Raw genomic sequence first — 24137 nt, forward strand, 5'->3', positions numbered from 1 at the left:
ATTGAGCACAGTGTGGTTACATGGAGCAGAATGGTCTTCCATTGTGCCATTTCATAATGGTACCATGAAAGGAACATATTTGTACTGAGAAAACTTGCAGTCAAGTCTTGGCTTTGCTTTGTGGTACCTACGTGTCCTTGAATGACTTCTTTTTTGGTGTGCGTTTTCCGTAAAGAGATGATCATGTATCTAGTTACTTGCCAGAGTTATAGAGAATAAGAGAAGGAAAAGAAAAAGAAAAAAATGTCTACAAAAACATTTGCCAGTTTTAAAGCATTGTGTGTATATGTGTTACTAGGGTTTGAATCCAGGGCCTGGCTAACCACAGGGTGATCTACCACTTGTGCCACACTTGCAGGTTTTTGGTTTGTTTCTATTATTTTTCAGATAGAACCTTGGTTGTTTTTTTTTTTGCCCTGAACTATTTTCAGACCACAATCTTGTACCTACACCTCCCCTCCTACCTAGCTGAGATGCTACCATACCTGGCTTATTGATGGAAAAGGAGCTTGGCTAACTTATTACCTGAAGTGGCCTTGATTCCTAATCTTCCTCGTGTCCAACCTCCTGAATATCTTAGGTTAAAATCTTGAAAGCCAGGTGAGGTGGTTCACGCCTGTAATCCTAACTACTCAGGAGGCTGAGATCTGAGGATCCTGGTTCAAAGCCAGCCCAGGCACTAAAGTCCTTCAGACTTATTTCCAGTTAACCACTAGAAAACTGGAAGTGGCGCTGTGGCTCAAGGGGTAGGACTATAACCTTCAGCTGAAGAGCTTAGGGACAATGCTCAAGCCCAGAGTTCAAGCCCCATGACCTACCAAAACAAACAAACAAAAAACTCTTTGAGCCATTGTGTTTGGCCTAAAATTTTATTTTTAGTAAAAAAATCTTTGGAATTGTGACATACAGTTCTGATTTTCTTTCCACTACTGGGTTTTGAACTCAGTGCCTTGTGTTTACTAGGCAAGCATCCAAAAGAAGAGGGATCTATATTAGTTTCTTCCTGTGGAAAAGATGTAGATATTTAGCTTAACACATCTGCCTTGAATATTAGGCCTATATGTGGTGTTTTAAGTTTTCATCCTTGGCATTGGATTTCCCTTTTTTTGTGGTTACTAGGTTTCCTTTACTACTGATTCTTCTTCGGCCTTTCTGGCTCCTTCAGATATGTTTGAAACCTAATATACTTTTGCCTTGGCCAGATCCATTTGTTGGTGTGTAATAGAGTTCATGACACCTTATCAACAATGCACTTGGTGGGTCCAGTGGCCAGGTCATGTTTCAACTCCCCTAGTACTGACAAGAAGAGATTTCATTTGTTGATCTGACTCCTGTGTCTTAGTTGGAGTTGAGAATCTTTCTGCCAATCCCCAGTAACTGTAGATTCTGGAAGTCCCTCTCTCCTCTATTGATGAAATGGCAGAAGCTCCCTTTTCTGATTCCCGCAGCTGATAAGATTGTCACAGGCAGAGTTATTTCCTTCTCCTGGTTAAGGAAAGGAAAATTTCCACCTAAGGATTTCAAAGTCGCTTTGAGTAAGTTACTGTCTTGTAAGCTTCCTTTTATTCAAGTTAATGTAAAAAAAAAAGTTGTATATTTTAAGGTATACTAAAATGAGTATTTTGGGGGGAAATCATATCTAGCATAAAATACTGTTTCATTCTTTGGAGACTTAATGGTTTTGCTTTTAATCTTCCTTCATCATTTGGAGAAATATTGTTAAAATAATAACAGCATGTCTCATTTTTTGAAGTTAGGGACTGGTTTTTAAAAAGCCATTGAATTTAAGTAAATGAAAGCAGCGATGTATGTACCAGTAATTTATTTAGAGTTATTCTTGAGTTACATACTTTTTTTGGTCTGTTATGAGTCTTGAACTCAAGACCTGGGTGCTGTTCCTGAGCTTTTTCACTTAAGTCTAACACTTTGAGCCACAGTGCCAAATTCCAGTTTAGACTTTCCTGCCTGGATTGGCTTTGAGCTGAGATACTCAACGTCTCAGCTTCCTAATCTCAGCCAGGATTACAGGCGTGAGCTACCAGCACCTGGTGTGTACTTTTTATTTTGGAAAAGAGACTTTGCATAGTTAAATCGAAATGATACAGCCTGTCACCAGTGGCTCATACCTATAACCTACGCTACTTAAGAGGCTGAGATCAGGGGATTGAAATTTGAAACCATCCTGGGCAGACAAATCTGAGAGATGTATCTCCAGTTACGAACAAACAACAGAAATGAGAGTATGAGGCTGGGAGTTCAAGTTGTAGTATTGGCATGTTCACACAAATACAGTGATACAGTGTGATCAGTACTGTTGTAAAAGCCACACACACCTCAGGTAAGGAGTTCTCTCTCCAGTAATGACTCCAATATCCAAGACTGCTTTGTCCGCATGAAGGGGAGGTGTAACAGAGCCTAGAATGGGGTGTCTAACTGGTCACGGTGGCAAACATTTGTAATGTTAGCTACTCAGGAGGCTGAGATTTTTAGGAGTAAGATTCAAAAGCCAGCCTGGGGGCACTAAAGTCAGTGAGACTCTTAGCTCCAATTAACCACTAGAAAACTGGAAGTGGCCCTGCGGCTCCAGGGGTAGGGCGGTAGCCTTGAGCTGAAGAGCTCAGGGGCAGTGCCCAGGCCGAGTTCTAGCCCCACAACCAACAAAAAAAAAAAAGAAGAAAAAGAATGGGGTGTCTGTGCTTGTTGGAACTGTTACTTATTAGAATTCAAAATTTGATGTATACTTCAGTCATTCATTTCCAGGGAAAAGTATACCTTGACTTATGAAAGTATGCTTTCCATATATTATACACCAGTGGCTCATGTCTGTAATCCTTGCTCCTTGGGCTGAGATCTGTAAGTTTGTGAGATTCTTAACTCAGTCTAGAGTTTTCATGTTATTAGATGCTTTTGGAATAGCAGAGAAAACAAAGGTTTCATTAGGCATGCATTATATGAAATATAATGTTCTCACCACACAGAAATGCTAAATGTTTTAGTTGACAAATCTTCTAGTTGCCCTGATTGGGTCATTGTGTAAAGTATACACACATCAGAATGTCACCCTGTACCACAGAAATTATAATTATGTACAATTATTGTGAGTCAAAAGGAAAAAAAGTGGCTAGCAATGGTTATAGATTCATTGCTTTGTCTGCAAGAGGCCCAGGAATACTCTGGGGCCTAAAAGAGTAATGGTAAGCATTGGTAGGATTCACAATTCTACACATTGGAAAAAGTCTTAGAGAAAAAGAAGTTTACGTTTCTTGTGAAACATAAATTATTGAGAACATAAATTATTTTAAGATTAGCTGCCAGGTGGTTCAAGAAAGAAGAGGAAATATCTAGAGAAACGTCCATAGCTGAGAAGAACACCTTAAAAAGTAACATGTAAACATCAGAAGGCTGCAGCATGGTGGCATACCTGTAATCTCAGCCACTTGGGAGATGAGTCAGGAGGATCACAAGTTTGAGGCCAGTCTGGGAATTTAGGAGTCCTGTTTTAGTGTAGAATGCTTGTCCGGCAAGTATAAGACCCTGGCTTCAATCCCTAGCATAAAGCAACAATAGCAAAAAAAACTTAACAGCAACGACAAAAAAAGAAGATATAACTTGTATTTCTGATAGGCAGTGTGTGAAGGCTGAATAATACGTTCTACTTCTGAATGTTTCAAAAAAAATTAGTTTGACAGTAATTTCCTGCACCTGAATGTTGTGATAATGACAGCATTTTTCCTATTACATGGGAAAGAATTTTGGTGGTACTGTATCTAAATATAGAAATAGCTATCGCTACCATACTTAAAAATTATATTCAGATAGTGAGTTTGTGATTTTCAGAAATTATGTATAGCCACTAGATTTGCATTTTGTTACTGTCATGTGGAAGCTTGCACATCCTGATGAGGGGTGGTGAGTCCAGGTCCTCGAAAATGAAGAAGACCTGTGTGGACTCTGACCCTACAGACTCTGGGATGGCCTCGTGCTCCACTTAGACCTCCTTGGGAAGAGATGTGCTCATGGTGCAGCTTTCTAAGGCCCTTTTCTCTCCTTTTCCTGGGGGTAGGAGGTTGCCGATTTTGGCAGTACTAGGATTTGAATTCATACTCTGAAGCTTGTGAGGCAGGCATTCTTCTACTTGAGCCAAACTGTGGTCTTCCCCATCTCTGCCTCCTAGGTAACTAATAGGTAACTAATACTGCAGGTGTGTACTACCACACCTGTCCTTTGCTCTTCTTTTTTTTTTTTGCCAGTTGTAGGGCTCAAACTCAGGGCCTGAGCACTGTCCTTGGACTTTCTCAGGGCTAGAGCTCTACCACTTGAGCCACAGCACCGCTTCCAGCTTTTTTCTATGTATGTGGTACCAAGGAATCCAAACCGGGTCTTTGTGAATGCTAGGCAAGCACTCTACCGCTAGGCCATACTCTCTGCCTGCTCTCCTTTCAATTCTCTCTCTCTCTTTTTTTTTTTTTTTTAGGAATTTTACTTTTCTCCACTTTCCTTTTTTCCCCACCGGGTGATCTTATTGTCCCCAAAAGATAGACACATACCCACAAAACTTTTATTCTCAAAGTGTCTTTGGGATTCCAGTTTCAAAAGCATCATTTAGTTAAAGACAACCTTACAGAAGTTTTAGAGGAATCTAGAGGGCCATATTATATTTTCCTGATGGAAGGCAGAGAATATATCCTGCCCTGTAGGGCTACATGCAAGGTGAACACAGAGGGTGATCAAAGCTTTGAAGAAGCCATAGAAGGGGGTGAGGTGAAGAGAGCAATTCCACTGCAATACAAAAGCCAGAAGCAAGTGTTTTATTAGGTGCAGAAATTTTATATTTACCAGCTTCTACAGAATAAAATTGCAGGTGGTTCATCTAGGGCACACGTACCTTCCATGTGAATTCTCGGTGGGCAGTGCTCGCTTGTGAGCACAAGAGAATAGTGAGCAAGGAAGAGGAGCAGCATTCAAAGAGAACAGGGACACACAAGGCATAGGAAGTGAAGGAGGCCTGTAGCTGTGGGTGAGGGTTAGGGTGCAATGGTGCTTATTTATTTAATTATCCTATTGTCCCGGCAGAAGAAGAATCCAGTGCAACAACCTCAGTACCTGGGAGGGAAATGATGATGAAAAAGCCTAGAGCATAATTAAGATGTTCAGAAGGGATGTTCAGTGTGTGTGTGTGTGTGTGTGTAAGTAACTAAACCCAAGGCCTTCTTACACACCTTAAACATGTGCTCTATCACGGAGCCACATGTTAAGTATTCTCCTTCCATTTATGGTGGTCATTTTATTTTAGAATTATACCCTTCTAGGACAGACAGAATTTCATTGTTTTTTCCTCCCATGGAGTACTTTTTTCTTTTCTTCTTTTTTTTTTTTCTTTTGGATCATGGGGCTTGAACTCAAGGCCTGGGCATCAACCCTGAGCTTTTCACTCAAAGCTAATACTCTACCACTTTGAGCCACAGTTCCACTTTCAAATTTCTTGGGGTTAATTGGTGCTGAGTCTTACAGACTTTCCTGCCCCGGCTGGTTTTGAACCATGATCCTCAGATCTCAGCTTTCTGAGTAGCTAGGATGACAGGCATGAACCCAACTGCACGGATTGCTTTTAAAATATTTTTTAACTGTTTAGATATGTTTAGTAATAATTTCCCCATATTAAGTAATGAAAAACACACAAATTTCTGATCATCACACAGTAACAATTGTAAAGAAATCTTCAGGTTCAGATTTCTACTGGGGCTCTGTGAAATACTGAAAACACCTCATGGGTTCTCAACTGTGAGGGAACTGTGTTCCCTTTGCAAACTGTGGCTTTGATGGACATTTCTATTCCTAACTATTCTGAGAATTGTAAGTTGAGAACAGTTTCTTTTAGAATTTGTCACCTATGCTTAGTAGGCCCTTCTATTTTAGGGAATTATAGTTCTTTTTCTATGAAATTAATCATTGAACCTAAAATTAAACTTATAAATTTCCTTTTTTTTCTTTGATAAAACCATCTCTGCATTTGTTAGGATCCTTTTGCTTTTTGTCAGGAAAGTGAGTTGGGGGTGCAGAAATGAAGGGAAAGGGGTGTGTGTGTGTGTGTGTGTGTGTGTGTGTGTGTGTGTCTGTGTCTGTGTAAGACATGATCTGGAAAGTTCTGGGAACAGAATGGAAGGAGGTCTCTTGTTAATCTCTTCTGTTTATTTTGTTCCCCAAAACTCATGGGGGTGGGGGGCTCTTTAGAAGCAACCTGACATGGAGCTTAGGTTTGAAAGACTCCATCTTGCTAAAAGAAAGACAGGGACAGGGAAGGAAGGTGGGGTTCTGGACGGATGACGGGTGTCTATCAACATTTAATCTGGCTCCCACAGAATGAAGTGGAGCCATTTGACTAGGCAACATTCAGGACTGTAATCAGCCATGCATCTCCACAGGCAGTGAGAGAAATCCTCACACAGCAGAGAAAAGTGATGGAGACTGATAGTGAGTGGCTTTTTACCTTGGCTTCAGACCCTATTGAAGTTATTACTTGGATGGCTACTTCCTTTTCTTTCACAGCTCATGAAGAGTGAATATTTGGGCATTTTCTCTTCATGTAGGTTTAGTTGCCAGTCTACTAAATGGTGGAATATCTGTAAGCCAGATTCTTAGCAGCTCAGCTGTTGATAGTCTTATGAAAATGATGAATAATTAATTGAGCTCCACAGTTATCAAATTGATAGGACTGGTAGGGTAATTTGATATAAAGTGATCAAAAGAAACCATCTAAGGAATCAGTAAGGCTAAAAGAAGTACATCATTATTTATTCAATCATTCAAAAAGTATTTAACCACTCTGTACCAGGCAGTAGTCATGGGGTACTGGCAGACACATCTTGTTCCCGCTCTTGAAGTGTGACAGGCTACATTGACCGTCCTCAAAAAGTACACTGAGCATGTTTAACATTTTTCTAAAATCCTGAGAGAGTCAAGATATATTAAAGCTTTAAAGATGGGGAGTTTTGGGGGACATATAGAATCCTTAGACAAAGAAAAGAATAAATATAGCCTGAGGCAGGGGAAAAGTACAGCTTTAGAGGACATCACAGAAGTCCAAAATTGGCCATAGATAAAGGTAGCAGAGAGAACTTAACTATTAGGTAAGTAATGCAACCATAAAGTCAAAGTAGCTCAGTGGCAAAGCACTTCCCTAGCAAATGCAATGTCCTGGGTTCGATCCCCACTACCAAAACAAGAAAAAAAAAAGGCATTGGTGGCTTAAACATGTAATCTTAGCTACTTTAGAAAGTTAATATCTGGAAGATGGCCTATACAGATTGAAGTTCAAAGCCAACCCAGGAAGAAAAGTCCAAGAGACTCCATCTGCAATTACACAGCAAAAGGCCAGGCTGGAGGCATGGTTAAAGTAGTAGATTGCCAGCTGGACAAGCAAGCTATACTGTTAAGAGGCCCCGAATTGAACACCTAGAACTACTATGAAGAAAAAAAATTAAATATATAGTTGATTGGCTTTTGGGACATTCAGAGTTACCCAACTAGTTAAAAATATTTTCCCAACCTCAAAAAGAAATCTTCTAACCCAATTAGCAATGACTCCCATTTTCTCCTACTTCTAGCAGCCACTAATCTCTTTGTATGACTTTGAACATTTCATATAAGTGGAATCATAGAACATGTTCTTTTTATTATGGCTTTGTTCTTGAATTTAGTGCTTTCAAAAAATTCATCAATATTGTAACATGTATCAGCATTTTTAAAAGAATGTTATAAAATATAACTTCATTATTTGCCAATTGTAACAGAAGAATTGTGACATTGACTGCATTCACATTACTATGCTCCCTTCCATTTATTTATTTATTTATTTATTTATTGCCAGTCCTGGGCTAAAGCTCAGTGCCTGAGCACTGTCCTTGGATTTTTCTCAAAGCTAGAGCTCTACCACTTGAGCCTTCGCACCACTTCCGACTTTTTCTAAGTATGTGGTACCGAGGAATCGAACCTGGGTCTTCCGTGTATGCTAGGCAAGCATTCTACCACTAGGCCAAACTCCCAGCCCTCCCTTCCATTTATTTTAAGGACACTCCCTCTCTGTAGGGAAAACCCCTATAAAGGGGGTTTGACTTGAAACTATTGATTTTCCTGCCTCAGCCTCCTAAGTCTATACTTTTTTTATTGACAAGTGATACAGTATGATAGTATGTGGATATACCACATCTTCTTTTTTTTTTTTTTGCCAGTCCTGGGGCTTGAACTTGGGGCCTGGGCATTGTCCTTGGACACTTTGTGCTCAAGGCTAGTGCTCTGCCACTTGAACCACAGTGCCACTTCTAGCTTTTTCTGAGTATGTGGCACCGAGGAATCGAATCCAGGCAGGGCTTTGTGCATGCTAGGCAAGCACTCTACCATTGTGCTACACTTACGGCCCTATATCACATTTTTTTATTCACTTATATCTTAGTGGACATATTTAAATTCTACTGTGAACAATTGTGTTCCAGCATATTTTTTTTTTTGGTGGTGGTGGTTATGGGGCTTGAACTCAAAGCCTAAACACTGTCTCTGAGCTCTTGCTCAAGGGTGCTAGCTCTCTACCACTTTGAGCCACAGCTCCAGTTCTGGTTTTGGGGTGGTTAATTGGAGCTGAGTCTCAAGGGAATTTTTCTGTCAAGGCTGGCTTTGAACCACAATCCTCAGATCTCAGCCTTCTGAGTAGCTAGGACTGCAGGCATGAACCACTGGTGCTTGGCTGTTCCAGCATTTACTATTAATCAGAGATACCTTCATCACTATGCAGAGAAAAGAACTTCGGACGTGAATTTTAAGTACATCCCCTGGACTAATCAAGTAATACGAACATTTGTCTGCTTCTCTCTGTTTATAAGTAAATGACATTATTCTCATTTATTTTATTTTTTGCTAATATTGAGGCATGAAATCAGCACCCTGTGCTTGCCTGGTAAGGGCTGTACAACGTGAGGCATGCTTCTAGCCCATTATCCCTGTTTTCAGGGTAACAAATGTGTGCAAAGTAATCTTTGAGAAGTAAATGAACCACTTGAGACATGGCTGCTGCTGGCCAGAGAAGCTGGCTTTTAGAGAGGGAAGGAAAACGAGATGCTTGGATGCCTCTAGGTAGAAATTGAAGTTGGCATTGGGCATTGTCCAGTTTGCTTCCCTCTTGTGAATCCTGTTTCATAGCCAGATCTTTCTTGCTACCACATCACAGCAGTCCCACAACTCACAGGAATGTTTGCCTTTACTCTTCTCCTAAAAACTCCCTCTTCGGTATGATTCAGTGTTAGCTTGTTTTGTATCAGCAGCATTCTCATATTGCTTAGTTCATTTACTTTTTTGGTGGCACAATAGCAGAAGTTTTAGTTAAACTCAGTGAAATATTTCATCATTCACAGTACTTGTGTCAACTTTTTTTTTTGTAGGCATTTGGAGAGGGACAGAAAGGCGGGAAGTCTAAGGTTCATAAAATCCTTTAAGGAAGTATTGCCACCTAACAGTCTGGGGGAAGGAATGGTAGAACATAAGGCTCTTAAAGGTGACAGACAGTTCAGTACAAAAGTAGAGAAAGAAGTCTCTCAGCTGAACCCCATTTCCTGTGAAAATAATTTCAGTGAAGAATATGTGGAGGGAAGGGAAGGTATGGTGGAATAAAGGGCTGTTTTAGAACTTTTAACATGTGGCTAGATTACAGACAGAGGTAGATGATATGCATCTCATCTCTGTGGTAAGCCACATGCCATCCGCATCATGTTGAGGGTTACACATTGAATATGTGTCAGATTATTGTACTTTTCAATTAGAAAGCTGTGCATAACCTTCTTCGTTATACGTGCTGCTCATTAGAAAATAGTTGAGAAGTATTGGTAGGTCGATGAAACTCTGCAGCACCCTGAATCACAATGTTCCTTCGTAGCAATCATTTAACCCCCCCCAGGCCTTGAGAATGAGGAAGGGTATTAAAATAAAATACAAGGTTCTTAACTAAAGAGGCTTGTGAATATCAAGTTTTAAATTGTGTGTGTAAGAGGGAGGGAGAGAGAGAGGAAGGGAGGGAGAGAGGAAGGAAGAAAGAGGAAGGGAGAAAGAGAGAGTAAAGGAGGGAGGGCGGGAGGTAGAGAGGAAAAGGGAGAGGGGGAGAGGGAGGAAAAGAGGAAGGAGAAGGAAGGGATGAGGTGAGGTGGGGTAGGGAGGTGAGAAGAGAAACAGGCTGGATAATTGGCTCAGGCTAATTGTGGTGGGGAGGAGGTTCTGAGGAAGTAAAATTGAACTTTTCACCTTTCTGAATGGTGAGGAGCTTGACTGGTCACTGGGGTAGCTGAGGAGCATTGTGAGTAGAAGAAACAGCATGAGCATAGGTAGAGATTTTTTTGTCTGTATTTATTGTTGATAGGAGAGGCCAGTAACAATCCATGAGATGTAAAACAGTACACTTGATCTTCCTGACAGCACATGGCTGCTCACTTAACACAACACACACCTAATGTTTATGCCACCGAGCAGTACCATTTAGTGAATTACCTACCTCTTCTATCATGTTATGTGGTATGCTTGGCTTGATAAAATTAATGTAGCCCAAGCAAGTAATTTTCTTCTTATAAAATTTGGTCCAGGAAGTTGGTATAATTCTTTTAACTGGTCACATAGTATTACACATTTCATATATATATATATATATATATATATATATATATAGTGTGTGTGTGTGTGTGTGTGTTTTATCACAAGGAATCTTCAAATAAACTACTTAGTTATTTCTAAATGCTATCATAAAGATATGTCATTTGGTGATGATGAGCTTAATGCTTAAAAATAGCTTTAAAAGCTTAAGCCAGTTGTCCAACAATCAGTGATTGGGTGAAAAAAAAATCAGATACGTTTTGAGCTTTAAGTTCTAGAAGAATGTTGTGACACAGAAGATGTTCAGACTGCTAAGTGTAAAAGAACAGTATGCAAATAGTATGAATAACACAGTTTCCCTTTTGCCAACGTGTTTTATTAACTGGTAAGCAGTTGGCTTCAGTAGCCAAGAAGAATAAAACAGGACTATTTACAGAATACATAATTAAGACAGATGCGTCCCTGAGCCTTTTGGATTCTTCCATCCTATGAAACCTCCCCAGCTACTTCTGAGACCTAAATGTTGACTTTCCATCAGAACCTGTCAGCTACGTTTGGCTCAACCTTGTTGATAGACGCCACTTCCCTTGAGTCTTTTTTTTTTTTTTTTTTTGCCAGTCCTGGGCTTGAGCTCAGGGCCTGAGCACTGTCCTTGGACTTTCTCAAGGCTAGAGCTCTACCACTTGAGCCGCTTTTTTTTTCTATGTATGTGGTACCGAGGAATCGAACCCGGGTCTTCATGCATGCTAGGCAAGCACTTTAACCACTAGGCCAAACTCCCGGCCCTTCCCTTGAGTCTTACTGAAAGCACTGATGAGAACCTCAGATCTTTGATGGAAAGTCTGCATCCACTTCATTCATCCTTTTTTTCCCCTCCTCCACCGCCACACAGAGTTCACACTTGCATTTCTAGTCTATAGTAATACCTTATTAATCATTTCTGCACCATCTATACTCAGCACAGAATATACAAAATCCTTTGCTTATCTTGCCACGAGACATCTCAATCCTTTGTCCTGTCCCTCAGTCTTCTCCACAGATGACCTGATGTGACTTTCTTGCCCTCTCAGACACCTGTGCACGTGCATTAAAATAAGTAAAACACAAAGCTTACCATTTTGAGTGTGTAATTCAGTACCATTAAGCAGAACCCCGGCGTTGTATAACTATTATCACTGCTCCCAGAACACTTTCATCGTTCCAAATAGAACATTGAGGTCTTTGACATTTCACTTCTGCTCTTCAGTGCTGCCTGGTCTGGAAGCGTTTCTTTTTCCTAATCTTTTCAGGCAAGGTAGGAGTCATGTTTTTGTTGCTGCTGTTGTTGTTGTTTTGTTCTGTTTTATTTTGTTCCCTCATGCCACTTAGGTTATAGCAGAACAACTTTTTGAAAATATCTTGATTATAGGTTTCTGTAGCCTTCTGTTCCTTTAGACTTTGAGGTCAGCGAATGAAAAGTCTGACTGCATCTTTTCTCTCTGCATCCTAAGCCTCTAGCTCCATGCCTGCTGTGAATAAATGATTGGACTCAGCTTCCTATCAGCTATGCAAATCAGCACTTGCTCACATGCTAGCATAGAATGAAAAGCCAGTAGGTCTAAAGAAATTCCATAAATGCAGGCTTTCCTTTTTTCATTAGATATTCATGGAAATTTGTTTTTACAGGCTGCTTTGGATATGTAATTTACACATAATCCCTTGTGCTTTTAATTTTAGTGAGTGATAGGTTGTGTCAGAGGATTAGGGAGAATAAAAAATTTATGAAATGGCTGAAAGAATATGTGGTTTAAATATCCAGAATGGCCAGTTTCCAAGACTGCTTTACTTGTCAGTTTATGAGGTACAAAAACAAAGAAGGAAATGGAAGTCTTATTATTTTCTTGCTATTGGACAATACATAAGTGAAGTCACTGAAATGAGTCAAGGAACGAGGCAGGTCTTAGGGCGCAGTAATTTCTTTCCCTTCTTGACCTCCTTTTCTGCCTACCCCTCTCTCTTTCAAACAGGAAAACAAAGTCAACAAGTCTTAAAAAGACAGAGCTGCCACAAAGTCTGTTTTAGAGCCCAGTAGTTGTTCAATATGGTCTTGATGATTTTCTTATCCTGGGATAAGATGCTGACTTTGTCAAGAAGGGCCACCCAGAAGCCACTAGGTACATGGTCCTGTAATTCATGAGCTTTTGTGTTTAAACCTCCTTTTGCCTAAATCAAGTGAAATAAAATCCTAAGCATACTACTTAAAATCCAGTTCAGCCACATGCTCTACTGGAAAGGCCACCCTTCATTACTTCATTGACACTGAGCAAGCATATTTGTGGCAGCAAGAGAAAAGGTCTGAATGGAGGGGGAAATGTAGTCCAGGAAAGCAATTTCACTTGTCTAATCAAGCATATGACTTGACTGTAATTTGAAAGGTCCTTGCAGTTTCTTTTTTCAAAGGCTGGAAACCAGAAATTTGCAACTGACACATGAGTCATGCTTATCTGATTGAACCCAGGACTTTTTTTTTTTTTTTCATTCTGAATCCAACATCTTGAAATTGTATGCTTTCATTTTCTTTCCTATTTGGAGTCTAATGAAGAAAAGAACTGAGAATATTTTAAGCCAAAATTAGATTGTACATTTGCATATTGTGGAGTGGGTGGTATTTTGGATTTATAATTTATGATATAAATGACTTATTTTTCATACTTCACTCTTAGAAGTTTCTGTTTCACTGTGATTTCCTTGCTTAGAACCTTTAAGTCACTATAGTTATTTATAATTTTTTTCACGTTTCTTTTTGTTTATTTTTGCTAGTCCTGGGGCCCAGGGCCTGGGTGCTGTCCTTGAGCTTTTGTGCTTAATTAAGTCTAGCACTTTACCGCTTTGAGCCATAGCTCCACTTCCATCGTTTTGGTGTTTAATTGGAGATATGAGTCTCATGTACTCTCTTGTTCAGGATGGCTTTGAACCGGAATCCTCAGATAGCAGGTTCCTGAGTGATTAGGCTTGCAGACCTGAGCCACCAATGCCTGGCTTAAATGTTTTTTTGTTGTTGTTGTTTTTACTTGTTGTTGTTATCAGTTGTGGGGCTTGAAATCAGAGCTTAGGAGCTGTCCTTGAACCTCTTTATGTTCAAGGCTAGTGCTCTACCACTTGAGCCACAGCATCACTTCCAGTTTTTGAGTGATTAATTTGGAGATAATCGTCTCACAGGGACTTTTCTGCCCTGGCTGGCTTTGAGTTGCATTCCTAGATCTCCTGAGTAGTTGGGATTATAGGCAGGAGCCACCCGTGCCTGGCGTAAGTGCAATTTTTTTATTAGCATGCATTAGTTTTACCAGGGGTGAAGGAGTGTCAGTATATTTCCGCACAGTTACACATTGTATCCCAATCAACTCCATTCCTTCTATCACTTCCCTTTTCTCCTCCTTTCTTAAAACAGTTTCAATATATTTCATTGTTCTATTTTCATACTTACAAACTACTTAGACCATATTCATTTTCATTCACCTCAATCTTCTGTTTTTGAAATACTTAGTTCTTTGGGAGGAAGTGGAGAATGACTACTAACGAAAACAAGGTTTCTTTTTCAGATGATGAAATTCAGGTTGTAAAAGTGAGTGTATTATTTATTGACTGTTCAGCTCTGTGAATATGCTATTTATTTCTTTGACTTTTTTACTTGTTAGTCTTGGGGCTTGAACCCTGAGCCTGGGTGCAGTTCCTGAGCTGCTTTTACTCAAGGATAGTGCTCTACCACTGAGCCACAGTACCACTTCTGCCTTTTTTCTGTGATGAATTGGAGATTAGAGTCTCAAGGACTTTCCTGCCTTGGCTGGCTTCAAACTGTGGTCCTCGGATCTCAGTCTCCTGAATAGCTAGGATTATATGCATGAACCACCAGCATCTGGCTTACTATTTACTTTAAACTAGTGACTTGTATGTTCTATTAATTTTATTTCAATAAGGCTCTTATTTTAAAAACTCATTTCTTTTTTTTTTTTTTTTTGCCAGTCCTGGGCTTGAGCTCAGGGCCTGAGCACTGTCCTTGGACTTTCTCAAGGCTAGAGCTCTACCACTTGAGCCTCAGCACCACTTCCGGCTTTTTGCTATGTATGTGGTACTGAGGAATCGAACCCGGGTCTTCGTGCATGCCAGGCAAGCACTTTAACCACTAGGCCAAACTCCCGGCCTAAAAACTCATTTCTAAGATTTTTAGCTTGGCTCATCTGATAACGAGGGCCCTGAGTGCATCAATATTACTGAATGTCATTTTGATCCCCAAATATGTCACTTAAAGAATAAGCAGTAACTCAATAGAAAATTGCTCTTATCAAAATCATTTAAAGACATTCTACATTTTCTCAACAATGCATGTATAATTTTGTTGATTTATCTCTCTAAAATTATGCATAATTCAGGGGAAAATGCCTTTCAAGAAAGTATGATAACTATTGCCAGCAGGATACTATAGCAATGCTAATAATTTAGACAGCTATTAAGTCCTCCACATAACCAGTGACCTATAGTTATTTAAAAAGGAGTAATGTTGAAGACCCACCTCCTGCTGTGACATCAGCTCATTGAGATAAAGTCTTATCTCCTGTATTCCTGTGCTGATGCTGATTGGTTATTGTGTGTGTATGTGTGTATGAATGGCAGACAGAGACAGAGAAGACCCAGCTCCTGCTGTGACATCAGTTCATTGAGATAAAGTCTATCTCCTGTATTCCTGTGCTGATGCTGATTGGTTATTGTGTATGTGTGTATGAATGGCAGACAGAGACAGAGACCCCAGTATGGAGGCTTTAACTCAGGATCTCAATCTCTTATTTAGCTATTTCCCCTTAAGGCTAACATCCTACTACTTGAACCACAGCTCCATTTTTGACTTTTTGCTGGTTAATTGGAGATAGTCTCACAGATTTTTCTCTAGAAAAATAGGATAGCTTCAAACCTCTATCCTCGTAGCTTCCTGAGTAGCTAGGATTACAGATGTGAGCTGCTAGGGCCTGACTCCCCTGATTAATATTCTTGACAATAAGTGGTATTTTTATTTTTTTGCCATGAACTATGCTTTAAAGGTGCTGAGAACTGGGGTAGATGACGAAGAAAGGGGGTTTAATACAGAAATTTAGGAATTAAACATACTGGATCTCAACACTCATAAAAATAATGTGCGTGTGTGTGTGTGTGTGTGTGTGTGTGTGTGTGTGTGTGTATGTGTGTATGAAGTTTTTCCAGACTTTTCTTACCCATAGATTGGTCTTGATAGCCTTGTTGAAAGTCATTTGGCCATATATATCTAAGGGTTTATTTCAAGAATCTTCATTTGTTCTGCTGGTCTGTATGACTATATATTTTTTTTTTTTTGTCAGTCGTGGGGCTTGAACTCTGGGCCTGGGCATTGTTCCTGAACTCTTCAGTTCAAGGCTATCGCCCTACCCCTTGAGCCACAATGCCACTTCCAGGTTTCTAGAGTCTCATGGATTTTAGTGCCCAGGCTGGCTTTGAATCGAGACCTTCAGATCTCAGACTCCTGAGTAGCTAGGATTACAGGCATGAGCCACTGTGCCTGGCTATATGACTGTATTTGTGAGTTTAATTACCCCCCCCTTTTTTTTTTTTTGGCCAGGCCTGCTTGAACTCAGAGCCTGAGCACTCTCCTTGGGCTTTTTCAAGGCTAGAGCTCTACCATTTGAACCACAGTACTACTTCTGACTTCTTCTATGTATGTGGTACCTAGGAATTAAACCCAGGTCTTCGTGCATGCTAGGCAAGCACTCATCCACTAGGCCAAACTCCTAGCCCAAACCGTTCCCCGCCCTCCCCCTCCCCGTCTCTCTGTCATATATATATCTTCCTTTTTTGGTCAATTGCAGGGTTTGAACTCAGGACCTCAGTTTAATTATCTTTATACTAGTTTGATATGTCAGGTTGTCTATAATCTGTTTGATTATAGTGGCTTGTAGTATAGTAAGTTTTGATATGAATGAGTATGAATTTTTACTTTCGTTCTTCTTGCTCAAGATTGCTGTTATATAGAATGTCTTGAGATTTTATTAGGAGTCCATGATAAGTGTTTGTTTCTTCAAAAAAGGCCATTGTGTTTTTGCTAGGGAATTCATTGAATCTGCAGATCACTTGGGATACTATTGACATTTTAGTGATACTAAATATTCCAATGTATGAATAATAGGTATTTCCATTTATTTGAGTCTTTTAATTTTTCCCAGCACAGTTTTGTAGTTTTCATTGTATGAGCTGTTTTAACCTCCTAGGTTAACTTAATTCCTAATCTTTTACATTAGAATTGGTTTCATAATTTCCTTTACAGATTGTTACTTGTTATTACATAGAAATGCAATCAATTTTGGATGTTGACTTTTTTTTCCTGTTACTTGGCTGAATTCATTTATTAATTCTAACAGTGTTAGGATCAGATCCCCAATACATGAAGGAATAGATCCCTTTGTCCACACAGCTCCTGAAAACAGTTAAAGCTGCTTTAGTAGCAGGTATTCAGCTCCCTGTCTGGAGGTCTGGCAGGGAAGGATGAGTAGCTGCTATTATGATTAGATGAAATCAATTAAAATGATCCATGCTTCATCCTCTAAATGTTCTCCTATAAGTTGCAAACCTTCAAAGGAGACTCCACAATTTCAGAATAGTTTAATGAGACAATTTTTGCCAGTGCAGTTGTTACTTAGGTAAGGAAACAGATTTCCTAGTGCTTCCTACTCTGCCATCTTCTCAGAATCGCAACCTGATCTATTCTTAACACCTGTTTTCTAAATCATATGAAAGTCAGAATGCTTTCAACTTACATCGAAAGTTCAGTTCCATTCTCACCATGCAAAGCTGTAACCCATTAATATTCTGCATAGTAACAGAACATTCAGTTTTTTTTTCAGAACATTCAGTTTTAAGTTGCTTTTTCCATATGGAAAATTTCTCTATGATTGCATATTTTCCTTTTAATAAAGATGATTAAAATGAAAGACAAGGGGCCAATTATATTTTTATCAGTGGCCAAATGTGCTCACTAAATTACATGTTTTAAATCTTGAACTTTCTCACTCAGCTTGGCAGAATTATCCTTGGTGCCCTAAATCCCTGCTGATTATTAAATATAAGTGGACTGCTGGTGTGCAGTTAGAATTGTAACTGTGGGGTGTTCTACGAACACGCCCCAGCCTCTGAGTAGCAATCTCTATAGTTGAGTTTCTTAATAATGTACTCCTGTGCCAGAATTGCTTTTCATTGAAACGGATTATCTTTGAAACATTGATTTTTGAAAGACACCTAGATTTTCCAGAGTTATCTGTTAATGGGCACATTGAGTTGATAGTGTCATAACATGTTGATTTTTCCATTCCAGTTTTGGGCTAGAATGCATGCACGTCTCATGCATTTGATTCCATACAGCTTTGCTCACTGCCAGTTCCAAATAGCCTGGAGTAGTAGAACCTCAGGACAAAGGTAGGTGGGTCAGGCAGGATTCCTAATGAAAAATCAGAAACAGAAATACACTGTTGAGGTTTATATAGGCCCCTTGAGATTCTATTTTAAAGCCTAGTAAAGTGAAAAGAGATGAGCATTTTCTGTCTCTAGAACATATTATTAGGAGGAAGTTAACAATAACCCTGTGGTGGTGGTGGTGGTCTCAGACTAAGACTCCTTCCTGTCATATCTTATCTACCCAGTAACACTGACCGTACCAAGAACTAGCTTTCCTTTCAGATTGGAACATCGAATAAGCACATACTTCCACAGTCTTCTCACAGGATAGACAGTTTAGATTTTCTGTGGGTATCTTCTAGAAGGAGTTTTGTTTGGAGAAAATGAATAGGAAGTCTTACGTATCACAATGATGTACTTATTAGTTACTCAAGTGTTCAAATGTCCGTGATTATAAGATGTATTTGAAGTGGACATAACATGGGGTTTTTAGCTCAGGATGCCTGGCAAAGAGTTGTAGTCTAGGATTCTCTGGGGTCCATGAACCACAAAGCCCTCTCATAGGCCCAGGAGACTGCAGGTTAAATCCTTGCATCACATGGACTGAGTGAAATTGATAAGAGACTTCTGGGGCACAATCTCTCTTCTGCCCAGTAATTTGCTGTGGGAGTTTTTTTCTTTCCTGTTGTCCTTGGCCCAGCCCACTGGCAGTGCTGAGCTGTTATCCAATGAATAAGAGAAAGGCAGCCAACAGTCACAGGTTGACATAGATGGAGAAGGCCTTACTTATTCACAAGTTCTTTTTTTTTCCAGAGGGTTTTTAGTCTGCAATGGAGAAGTTATTTGTCAAAATATCTACTCAGTGGATAGCCTTAACTTACAAAGCTCTTGGTTTTTAATCAAAGCCATGTGGCTGGTAGGGGAGAGAGAGGGAAGCCTGATAATGAAGTGTGAAAATCATCTTTCTTTTTTAATTTAAATTTTGACTTTGTGCTTCACACTTGTGCAAACCTCTAGCTGATGTGTAAGAGGCAAAGATATGGAGGGACAGTATTTAAAGAATCTACTATTCTAAAATAGTTTGACCTAAATCTTCTAGACTCATAGGCTTTATAAAATGTCAAACAGTGTGATAATGGTGGTGAGTCTAAAAGAGAATGAAAAATAATGATCCCCAGTTGGGAAAGAGACCTTAATATTTGTGATAGTGGTGACTTACAACCTAGGTTTTAGCTCTAGCTTTGCCACTGGTCATAAGATGTTTAGGCTCCTCAACTCTTTGTACCTGTGTTATTCTCAAAGCTCAATGTAGCTTTAGATTACTCTTTAACTTGCAGATTCTGCTTTTGATTCTTAGAAAATGGCAGTGTATAATTTTATCATCTTCACTTCTAGTAGACGAAAAGTAGCTCAGAAGAACAGACATAAAAAATTCACAGGTACTATATGTTTATTGTTTTAGATACTGAAAGACTGGGGACTTATTTTTTTTTCTAGTCATGGGGCCTGAGCACTCTCCTTGGGCTTTCTTAAGGCTAGTGCTCTACCACTTGAGCCACAGCACTACTTCCAGCTTTTTTCTATGTTTGTGGTACCAAGGAATTGAACCCGGGTCTTTGTGCATGGTAGGCAAGCACTCTACCACTAGGCCAGACTCCTGGCCCCAAACTGGGGACTTGTATAGTCATGTATCATACCTGGCTACAGGCTTTAACTTACATGGTCCGTATTCCTATTTCTCTACAGTTAGAAGTATTTGATTGGGGATGTAGCTCAGTAGTAGAGCACTTGACTAGGATATGTAAGGACCTGATTTTGATCCCTAGCACCCTTCCCCCCAACCCCCAAGAAAAAAATGCTTTCATATCAAGATAATACTGTCTACTCTCCTGTCATGCTCTGATCCCTCTAGTTTGTTAGGAAGTATAACATTCTCTTTGTCTCTAGATTGGCTTTTACAGTTAAATCATTGTAATATATATTCTAATAGAACCTATGAAAGGGCACTTTAAGTAGTAAAATATGTATTCTGTCTTATGATTCTTTGTGATCAGCAAAATTTTTGGCTGCATGCCCACCACTGTTACATAGTATCTTTATAGCAAGTAGATTTCTCAGTCCCTAAGTGAACAATTTATTTGTGGGATATTAGAAGTAGCTCTCATTGGTACTCTGGTATAAATTCAACTAGAACTTCAAATGAGGGAGCATTTCAAAGCTGACAGTACCAGGGTAGCATAATATTTTCTGTGTTTGGGGTGTGTTTGGCTAAGCAGGCTATATCCTATATTATCTTAAAAGCTGAGTTTTAGAATCCCACCTGAATTTGAAAATATTATTTACCTCTCTTTATAAAGACATAGGAAGTACAGAATTTGGCCATTTATATTCTGGGTCAGTTTTTCTTATACAATAGTGAAGTAAGTTTTATAAACTATTATTTTTATGTAATTATCTCCCTCTCAGAACTTTTCCTCAGCCCCTAAGGGCTCATTTCTTTGTGTGTGTGTGTGTGTGTGTGTGTGTGTGTGTGTGTGTGTGTGTGTGTGTGTAATAAGTTCAAAGTAGGGGCTAGGAGTTTGGCGTAGTGGTAAAGTGCTTGCCCAGCAAGTATGAGTACCTGAGTTTAATTCCTCGGTACCACTTACATAGAAAAGCTGGAAGTGGAGCTGTGGCTCAAAGTGGTAGAGCTCTTGCCTTCAAAAAAACCCAACAACAGTGCTCAGGCCTGAGCACTGAGTCAGGCCCCAGGACTGGCAAAAAAAATAAGTTCAAAGTAATTCTTTGGCTTACACGTTGTAGAGAAAAGTGTTTTTCATGATTACATGACCCCCCCATAGAGATTATAGTAGTTAGGTAATAAATATGTACAGTTCTTACAATTTGGTCTCTTCTGTAATTTATGCCATTTCCATTTTTGTTTTGTAGTTAGAGAGAAAAGATTTTCATGCCTAGGCTTGGCTTCAAACCACGATCCTCAGATCTCAGCCTCCTAAGTAGCTAGGATTATAGTCATGAGCCACCTGCTCCCAGCTTACTTATGAAATTTTTTTACTAAGTAGCTTGAAAGCATTCAAGAGGAGAGATTCAGGCTCTTTGATGTTAAAATAGGCTTACTAAAAATGATATGGCAAACTCATCTCACTAAGCAAAAGTAAACCAAAACTTACCAGTTTGAGCACATTTCATAGACGGTCAGATGGAAAAATATGGACTAATTGCTACAACAATTAAGTGGGATAGTATCAATATATCAATGGAAGAAACTTCCTGTTTCCTCTTTAGGGTTCATTGTTTGAAGCTCTTGGAAGGGTGTGTGTGTGTGTGTGTGTGTGTGTGTGTGTGTGTGTGTGTTTCTAGAGTTTAAACTACAAAGGGTCTTGGGCTTGCTAGCTAGATACTTTGTGCTGAGCTACACCTCCTGCTCTTTCATCGTACTAGTTAATCTTTGATAAGGTCTTACTTTCTGCCTGGGAGTGCCTGGACCATAATCTTCCTAATTTTTACTTCCTGCTACAGCTAGAGAGACAGGGACATGCCACTATACTTAACTGGTTTCTCTCCATTGCAAAGGAGTCTTACAGACTTTTCTGCCTCCAGTTGCAGTCTTCCTGATGATCTCAGCCTCCCTTGTAGTTACAATGACAGGTGAATCCCTGCCATGCCCAGCTATTTGCTCAGAAGATATCGCAAGACTTTTTTTTTTTCTTCCTGGACTGGTGTTGAACTATGATCCTTCCAATCTCACCACCCTGAGTAGCTAGGATTTAGGTATAGTCACTAGTGCCTGGCTTTTTGATTACATTAAAAAAATCAATTCTTCAGGTTAATTCTTTTGTAGAGAGCTTGTGTATTGATTTTGTGAATGATATAATACAGAAGGGTAATGAGTAGATTTGATGACATAGGGAGATAATAGCAAAAGGTCACTACAGACAAGGACAGCAGGCCCAACTTAATGAAAGATGACAACAAGGAGATATAAGCATGAGACTTTGCACATGGAGAAGACCAAAACAAAACAAATCTTTGCACATAGCTGAGAATGTAAGAGTTTTCAGTGTTGTAGAAGGTATGAAAATGACTTCACTCTTTTACAGCAAGTCCAGTGTTCATCAGTCCTGTTCTGTAGTAAACTAATAATGCTAAGTATGATCTGGTGAAGGCTGTTGCCACAGTCTAATAAGAGGAATTGGAAAGTGAGGCTCCTGCTCACCTCTGGAGCTTGCAGATTACAAGGAGAATTCAGTTTTGAGTACACAGTGCTCTTGAGAAGAACAAATGGGATTGTTGATAGTCTAGAAATTGTATCAAGAAAGAAAGTGAAGGGAATTACATTGTTATAAGTCTTTTGAAAAGTTCTACAGCTTTTCACAAAGGTTTTTTTTTTTTTCTTCCTCTTCCATTGGTTTTATTTTATTTTATATGGTGGGGTTCCAATTTGCTTTGTATAGAGTTAATTATCTCAGCTATTTCAGTGAGTCATCTGTTTCTTCCTTCACTTTGTAATGCGATTGTCCAGTATAAAATTTCTGAATACTTACTTGGTTGTCTGAGTTCTCTATTCCCTTCCACTGATCTGTGTATTCCTTTGCTAGATGATACCATTATTTTTTTATCTTATTAAAAATCTTCTTGACTATGTTCTTCATTTTATTTGTAATATTCATAAATAATATGATATAGTTGATGCTGCTTCTGAGAACTAATATATAGTAAATGTGGGCTTAAAACCAGTGCCTATTCTTATCTTATCTCTACATCCACATACACATATATGTACATAAGTATTAGAATTGTGCCATATATTGATGTTTGGTCACTGATGGGCCACAGTCATAATCTCATACGATTGTAAGGAGCTGAAAAATGGATGCTACCCAGTAATGTTGTGGTAGCTGTTATGAAGTTGTAGCACCACCTATTTCTCACAGTTGTGGCGGTGCTGTGCTGCAAGTTGTAGAGAAGTATGGCACATGCAATTCTGGTACAGTATGTAATGTTAGAGAGTGGTAATAAATGACTGTTACAGGCTTATGTTTCTACTTTAGCATATTTCCTATCACTGTTTCAGTGTATACTCTTTGACTAAGAAATTTGCTGTGAAAACAGTGTGCTACACTATCAACCATGTTCATCCTGTGTTTACAGTGTGTCTTGATTGCATCATTCCATTTTGTGCTTAGTTTAATTTCATGTTGCTTTGTTCATAGCCTCTACATGTATAAAATCCATTGCTGATGTTGTTCAGTAAGAGGTCATGTGAGCCAGCTGCTAGTGGCTCACTCCTGTAATCCTAGCTACTCAGGAGACTAAAATCTGAGAATCATGGTTCAAAGCCAGCCTGGAAAGGAAAAGCCCCAGAGGCTCTTTTCTCCAGTTAACTACCAGAAAACCAGAAATGGCACTGTGGCTCAAAGTGGTAGAGCTGAAGAGCTTAGGGATAGAGCCCAAGCCCAGAGTTCAAGCCACACAACCAACTCTCTCCCCCACCCCACAAAAAGAGGCATGTAAGTGACTGACCTGAAAAGGAAATTAAGCAGTTCAGGACAGTAGTAAATCAGTAGAGATTATTGTCACTAGTCAGACATGTCTCATTCCACCATAGCCATGATTTTGAGGAACAAGGACAAAATGCTGTTAAAGGATTTATTTCATTGAAGGCAGTGAGATGGCAAAAGTTCAGGAAGAACCTCTGTCAGATATGGAGAAACTTCTCAGGATCCACATGGAAAACCAAACACTGAAAGCATGTTTTTCTCAGCACTATGAAGAATAACAGCCAGAGCAAAACTTTTTTTCTTTTTTGTGATGTTGAAAGAAAAGGCTGGTTGTTTCATAATGTGAAAGTGAGTCTGATACAAAAGCAGCTGAAGAAATTTTGAAGAATAGTGGACAAAAACTTGGCCAGAGGACATTTTCAAAAAATGATGGAAATTCCCTTTTCTGAACATGGACGCCTGACAAGACTTTCCTCCATAAGGAAGTCAAGTCACTGCCAGGTTTCAAGGATTTTAAGGACAGTATAGCTGTCTTGCTTGGGGGCTATGTTACAGGTACCAAATTAA

General features: G+C 39.4%; 1 protein-coding gene across 7 annotated transcripts in view; it reads left to right on the plus strand.

The window, feature by feature from the left end:
- The window catches only part of Frmd5 (FERM domain containing 5), a 252087-nt gene that overhangs the window by 52135 nt on the left and 175815 nt on the right, over positions 1–24137 (plus strand). The window lies entirely within an intron of this gene.

Source organism: Megascapheus bottae, chromosome 25, assembly GCF_031878675.1.
Source record: "Megascapheus bottae isolate mThoBot1 chromosome 25, mThoBot2.hap1, whole genome shotgun sequence".
Classification (NCBI taxonomy): Eukaryota; Metazoa; Chordata; class Mammalia; order Rodentia; family Geomyidae; genus Megascapheus; species Megascapheus bottae.